This window comes from Octodon degus, unplaced genomic scaffold (genome assembly GCF_000260255.1).
Source record: "Octodon degus isolate 3935 unplaced genomic scaffold, OctDeg1.0 scaffold00071, whole genome shotgun sequence".
In the NCBI taxonomy this organism is placed as follows: domain Eukaryota; kingdom Metazoa; phylum Chordata; class Mammalia; order Rodentia; family Octodontidae; genus Octodon; species Octodon degus.
Genome location: NW_004524647.1, coordinates 7,656,305 through 7,661,621, shown reverse-complemented (window position 1 = coordinate 7,661,621; position 5,317 = coordinate 7,656,305). Strand labels below are relative to the sequence as shown.

The 5,317-nt window shown below is 37.9% G+C and overlaps 1 protein-coding gene across 5 annotated transcripts in view; it reads right to left on the bottom strand.

Annotated features, from left to right (window-relative positions):
* Nucleotides 1–5,317, bottom strand: part of Ubp1 (upstream binding protein 1) — a 76,853-nt gene that overhangs the window by 34,191 nt on the left and 37,345 nt on the right. The window lies entirely within an intron of this gene.

Genomic DNA, 5,317 nt, shown 5'->3' with positions numbered 1-5,317 from the left:
GCTGGGGGATTGAACCGCGGTCCCTGATGCTTTTGCTAAGCTTGTTCTAAGTAGGTGCTTTAGACCACTGAGCCATCTCTCCAGCCCAGAAATTTTTAAAAATTACACTCAGATACAAACTGGAAAAAATCTGCAACACATGTAAAAATGGATCTGAATTTAGCTCTGCTTCCTGCTGCCATGAACTAACCATGCCCTTCGGCCACGTGGTGTCTGCACTGGAGCCAGATAAATATGCCCTCAGTCTCCTGAACCATGATGAAAGGAAAGCTTTCTTCCTAGAAGTTGTGGACATCTGATAGTGACTTTCAGCAATGGAAATACACATCAGATTCTCCCAAAATCAAATGGGTATTTTTTTTTTAAAAAGGCTCTGTAACATGCATGTTTCAAATGGTGTCCTCAGTAGAAACTTACAGTCTTCAACAGTAAAATCCACTGAATGAATAACTAGATTTTTACAGGCTTAATTTCTTCTATCTGCCCCCATCCATAATTAATTATACAACTTCCTGAGTCTGGGTTCTAACTGCATATAAAGGTTTTTCTATTAATGAAGTATAAAGTTAACACAGTCTAGTATTCTATCATATGGTAGTCCTCTTTTTAACTTCACCTTTTACATTTACCTTCCATGTTTTGTTATTCTGCTTTTTTTTTTTTGTATTAGAAATGCAAAAGTATTGCCAGAGTTGAAAAATGTAATTGTGAGTTCATGAGCCCTCCTGCCTTTGAATATACCGACTGTCAATTTATCTTCTTTACAGGGACTCCAGAGCAACATGGAATTCAAGATGTGACACTCCATCCCCCACCAAAGTTCAAAGTGTTAGTCTTAGAAATCTTACTTCTAAGTAGTAACATTAAAACAATCAAGTAACAAGAACCAAAGCTAATCAAAATGAAATTTACTATGATATAAAATGTAACTAATTTCAAAATTTAATTTTTGAAGCTTATTAACTTTAGCAAATACCTTAAGCCAATAAATTTCTTAAGGCTTCCCACCTGTTTGCAAAGTAGCTAATATTAGTTAATTAACATTCTCAGCAGGGTGTCCTCCAAGTAGAATTTGGCCTCCAAAAGAACAGGCATGTGGGGAGAAACAAGGAAAAGGGTCTTTTTACTTGAAGAGCTTTACTGCTGATTCAGCAGCAGCAATGAGCCAACTTGGAATGCAGCAAGGAGGCAGGATCAGAAGTTTCACTCACTTCATGAGACATGGAAGTATCAAAGACCCAGCCCCCAACTCTAAGAAACCCGTTTAAAGGGAGATTCAGTTTCTCTATGTCATAACTACAACTTTTATTCTGTAAAACCAGGCACTTATAGACATTTACACAGGCAGAAGCCAGTAAACACTAATGATTTTTAAACTTTGCACTAATATGGTTCAGAAATACTATAAATGCCACTTCGAGGTATCAATACAGATTTTAAAAAAAAAAAAAATGGTTCTAGGGCCTGCCAGATAGCTCAATGGATTAAAAGCACCTGCTTAGGCAGACACAGGGACTGGGATTTGATCCCCAGCTTGCCACCAGCCCCGCCCCCAGGGCACACTGAGTCAGTGATTGAGACTGGGCGTGATGGCATTCACGTAATCCCAATGCTTGGGAGGCTGAAAACAGGATAATCACTATGAGTCTGATCTGTGTAGTGAGACCCTGTACTAGTTACATTAAAAAAAAAAAAAAAAAAAATTGGTTCTACTTCCTACTTAACAAACACTACACAAAATTTTCTTTGCTAATGTTATACAATAGCAAATATTCTTCATCAATAGCTGTCACAAATCCTAGCTCTTGAGAAACTGAGGCAGAAGAATCACTGTGAGTTTGAGGCCAGCCTGCACTGCATAGCAAAATCCTGTCTCAAAAAAACCAAAAACCAGAAAAGCTGTCACAGAGGCAAAAGTACTCAGTGAGCCAAAGGAGGGGAGAGAGTGTGTGATATTAACAATAAGTCACAAGAATTTAGGAACAGCATTCAACTACTTGTCAACTTCCTCCCAAGAAAATCCACCTAAAACTAGACATTAGTTAACAAAAACTCCAGTTATTTGGTTAAGTATTCAAAGTAATAAAAGATAAAGTGTATCTCAGACCACCACCACCAAGCAGCACCAAATCTGTCAGAAATACAAATTCCTGGGTTCAGCCTGAATCCACTGAATCAGAAACTACATATGGTTCAGTACCATGGTTTGGCCAGCTCTCTAGTGATTCCAATACAAGCTATGGTTGGAAAAATCACTACTCCTTGGAAAGCTACAATATCCTATGATTCAATACCCTGAAATACAAAGCACTTAGGACCCTCTCATAGGTGCAGTATCATGTTCAACAGCTGAGATTTTAGCTCAGTAATAGAGTACTTGCCTCCAATATGAAACGCCCTTGGGTTCAAATCTACCACAAAACCAAAATAAACAAAAAGCCCCATCAGCTCTTTGTAGAACAGCAACATTTAACTAGCTTTTAGCAGTAGCTAAACAAGAAGTACATTATGATAAATGTTTCCTCAAAGTGCCAAACTGAAGTGAAAAATAGTCTGGATTAGAATAATTGATTATATATTTGCATTGTTTTACAGTGTTTATTTAAATCATTATAAATATTCTAATTAGAGTTCAAGACTTTCTTAGCTCTATTTTATTATCTGTGTTGCTTAAAAAGGACTAAGACAATCTAAAAATATTTAAGTCAGTTGTCCTGCTACTTTTACATGTAATCAAAATGTATTAAACAGTATTTTGCTTGGTAAGACTGTAAATCTTTTAACAACCTAGGATATAACTGGCTACAGATCATGTTCCACATATTTATATATGATATATACTCAAATATATGCAGAAAACATGTTTACATATGCAAAACATACATACCCACAAAATGAAGGGCTCAGGATTTATTACCTGATCATTTTAAGAACCAGTTTGAGGGGCTGGAGAGATGGCTCAGTGGTCTAAAGCACCTACTTTGAACAAGCTTGGCAAAGCACAGGGACCGCGGTTCAATCCCCCAGCACCACATGCCAGCCAGCGCCGCACCCTGGTGGGCTGAGCTGGCCACACACACACACACACACACACACTAAATAAATAAATAAATAAATAAATGTAAAAAAATTAAAAAAAAAAAAAAAGAACCAGTTTGATATGGCCCTTGGAACTTAACTATTCCTCAAAGAAAAAACTTCCAGGCTATTGCCTTTGTCTTTAGAAATAAAATTACAATGGGGCTGAGGATACAGCTCAGTGGTACAGCACTTGTCTAGCGTATGTGAAGCCCTAAATTCAATTCCCAGCATCACAAAAAAATGTTAATTAAAAAATAAACTGACAATGACCATTCTTGCACATATTTCTTCTGATGTTTTCATGACTAAAATATATTGCCAAATAAAGATTTAAGGTCCTTTCAAACATAAAATCTGAACCTCAAGTAACTGCATTCCAAAAGTGAAGTTTTTGTTACAGAATCTACACACAAAATCTTTTAAAGATTCTCATAGATTCTAAATACAATGTAAAATGAGAAATTATTTTTCCACACTTCAGAATATTAATCAAAAGTAAATATGTCTATCACTCTTTCCACAAGCTCCAAGAATTGAACACTGTATTTAATGATGGGAAATAATCACGATTTTTTAGGGGAGTAGTGGTACTGGGAATTGAACCCAAGATTTCAAATAAATATGTCAGGCAAATGCTCTAACCTGGAGCTTACTTCCCAACTATGTAAAATTTAAGACAAAGTCTCATTATGTTGTTTAGGCTAGCCTCAAACTTCTTATCCTTCTGCTTCAGCTTTCTGAATAACTGGGATTCACGTATGTATCACAACGCCTGACTATAATAAGCGGAGAGACACATAATTCTACTCTTGATGAAAGAAAATGTACACACACACAAGAAAATATACCCAAACAACAATTTTCAGGTTTATCCCTTCAAATATGTCCCATTTTTCTACAAGAAAGATACACTGTTCTTTTAAGTGTTCAGGAAAAATAAGAATTTGGCCACTGTTCTCTTTCAGTGCTCTGCACTCACCTTGCAGAGTACCCATATTACTACTTTTAATTGGCCACATTTGCACTGCAGAACATGTCTCTTTTCCAATCTCTAATAAATGTAAAACCTTTTTTATTACCTTTTGGGCTTGTCTTTATCAGGACAAGTAGAACCTATGAAGGATTTCTGGAAGGAGTCCACAGAAAGCCAGAACCTGGTAACTTATTTTGGTGAAGCCAGCCAAGGAGGAGATAAGGCCTCTGGGCACAGTTTTGTTTCTCTCACTCTATAAAGTCTCTGGCCTCCAGCCAAGAACAAGTGGTCTAGTTTTTTTTTCTTTCCTTCTCTCTACTGTACAATAGGCCCAATTTCTTTCTTTTTACTTCTCTCCTAGGACACGGTTTGGTTGTCAAGAGAAGCAGGGAATAAGAGGATCATAAAAATTAATAAGAGGTAGGAACTCCTGAAGTTTCCTTGTGGCTCCAGAAGTTTCCTAGTGTGTCTATCATGTGAGCTTGAGGTGGCGAAGCACATAACCTCTATTTTTCCCAGCCAGTAAGAGAGTTCCATAAGTTCAACTCAGGTTTTTGGGGGTTTTTTTTGTTTGTTTGTTTTGTTTTGTTTTGTTTGCGGAACAGGGGATTGAACTCAGGCCCTTACGATTGCCAGGCAAGAGCTTACCCTACCAACTCAGGTTTACCTCCCCTCTTCTCTTCTACTTCCCATTTATCTGTTGTGGGTACAGGTCAGTTAAGAGCTGCCAGATAGCTTGTTATTAACCCAGTCATAGAGTAGATCACTCAGGTTCCATGTGTGCTCTCTTGGCCTTCGCATTTGTTCTCTCCAATACTTTGTTCAATTTCCTGTTTTGGGAGCCTGCTTGTGCTCTAATTCTCATCTGTGCTTTTCCTTGTGGTAGTCATTTATCTCTGGGTATCCTTAGTTACTACCTCAGGGCCTTGTTCCATTTAACTCCATCTTTCCAGCATATTTGACAGCCATTTGGGTTCATCATGTAAGTCAGGCACATGGATGTACCACACAGCCTTTTTGGTTGACCACATGGTTCTACCATGTTAGTCTGTTTTCTTTTTGAACTGACCTCATGGACACCAGGAAATCTCAAACTAACGGACAAGAGCTAAAGCCCCCACTTTTGGTGTGTGTGGTAGTGCATGCCTATAGCACCAGCACTTGGGATGCTGAAGCAGGACTGCTGCAAGTTTAAGGGCAGCCTGGGCTACATAGTAAGTTCAACAGTGAGATCCTATCTCAAAAAGCCAAAAAAAAAAAAAA